Source organism: Lepisosteus oculatus, unplaced genomic scaffold (assembly GCF_040954835.1).
Source record: "Lepisosteus oculatus isolate fLepOcu1 unplaced genomic scaffold, fLepOcu1.hap2 HAP2_SCAFFOLD_82, whole genome shotgun sequence".
NCBI classification, from domain to species: domain Eukaryota; kingdom Metazoa; phylum Chordata; class Actinopteri; order Semionotiformes; family Lepisosteidae; genus Lepisosteus; species Lepisosteus oculatus.
The window spans coordinates 702,189-703,938 of record NW_027168383.1 but is presented as its reverse complement, the minus strand read 5'-3'; the positions used below and the strand labels follow the sequence as shown (position 1 = coordinate 703,938).

General features: G+C 35.7%; 1 long non-coding RNA gene across 1 annotated transcript; it reads left to right on the top strand.

Annotated features, from left to right (window-relative positions):
• The first annotated feature begins 623 nt into the window (after positions 1-623).
• LOC138235532 (uncharacterized) lies at positions 624-1,161 on the top strand. The gene is made up of 3 exons (XR_011188211.1): positions 624-699; positions 803-919; positions 1,019-1,161. It is a non-coding gene; the product is annotated as an uncharacterized lncRNA (long non-coding RNA).
• Positions 1,162-1,750: the final 589 nt, after the last annotated feature.

The following is a 1,750-nucleotide window of genomic DNA, read 5'->3' as shown; positions in this document are numbered from 1 at the left end:
GAAGGGACAATTTTATGATGCTTTGGAAGATAATGTTTTTTTTTCTTATACTGAAAATGAAAGGTAGTTGTTTCTATATGGACTCAGTCTTTGGAATTTGTATATATATATTTCAGTGATCCCTCAGCCATTCCTTCTGTATTGTAATTCAATTTCTCTTTTAAAATTCCTTCCCCACTTCTAGGACCTGCAGTTGCTGAACTCCACAATGGCTTCTATTGGAAAGTCTGTGACTGAGACCAAGTAAGTGTTCACTTTTTTATGAAACCATTATTTATTTAGGAGCAATGAGCAATTCTTATATAAATGCAATAAAATCATTATGCTCAAACTATGAGAGAGAAAATTAAGGATAATTTAAGAAATCAGTCTTAGCTTGTTTCTATACACAGATGGTATTATTTATTTTCAAAGGAAACCCGCGAGGATTCCCCTGGTGTGCAAGATGTGCCTGAATACTCTTGATCAGCTTCCTGCTCACTTGAAGAGGGCGTGTATGAAGCACGCCACGGCAGAAAAGATCAGGATGGCCTCTCAACAGGCGAGGGAGGACATGATGAATCACCTGAAGAACGGGGTCATCGTGGATTACCACAGAATAGAGATCGTGTCTGGTGAGGCAAACAGGATAGTGGTTGTAAGACTGCTAGAGTCCTTGGGCCTTTTTGTACATGGGAAGCCTGAAGACACATTGGCAAGGTGAGATATTTTTAATCTGTAAGGCTTCTGTAGTTTCTTTTTGAAATCATTGTTACAACATATTATGTAAAAGCATGTTGAAAAGAATCTACCTGCATTCCAGCGGCCCTGAGCAAGAGGCCGCTGTCCAGGAGGAAGAGATGCCAGAGGCTGCTCTAGAAACTGAAACAAAAGCGGATAAGGAAGGGGAAGATGTGAGCTCTGAAGAACTCTATCAGCAGTAAGACTTTTTATTTTTCAGATGTATCAATTTTTTACTAAAATTCTAATTTGTCTTATAGGTATAAAATGTTTAAACCGGTGTTTTATATCCTTACAGGCCCTGAGTAGTTAAAAAGTATCAGCAGGCCGGAAGAGAGTGGCCCAAGCTGGACTCTATAGAAAGCACTCCCTGGATGCTCCTCTCCTGATTGGATTCAAACAGTACCTTACCAAGGATCTGGGAGTGGCAAATTATTCTCAGGAGGTATTTATTTTTTAAAGGCATTTAAAATTAAGCAATGGTATCTTCATTGTAAATGTTTTTATTTCTTAGCTTAAAATTCACCCATGTGAAATGATGTCAGCCATAAACATCATGACTCTATATTTCCTACCTGAATCTATTCTACTTAAATTATTACATTATACACAATTTGAGTTCATTTTAAAAAGTTAAAGGTAATGAAAGGAATGCATTTTCATAAGAAAGATAATACCGATATGCATGTGATAATCTTCCTTATATCATGTAGTGCATCATTTGGACACTTTGTGGGCTTCAAATACAAAGAAAATCATGTTCTATGGTACAAGATAAATACAAAACTTAAGCTTTTATTTTAATTAGATTTCTTTATAAAGCATAAGCAATCATTTATTACATCGCTTCTTGAATTAAATCTTTTGACAAGAGGTAAGACTTCTGTTACATTTAAACCCATGTTTAGCTGTGTTTTTTAGATTTAACTGAACCAATTTCTGTGTGTGATAATGTCCTTGAATTCTGACAACATCACACTAAATTACATGATATAAAACAGCTAATGTTTCTAGAGATAAAGTTTCTGAG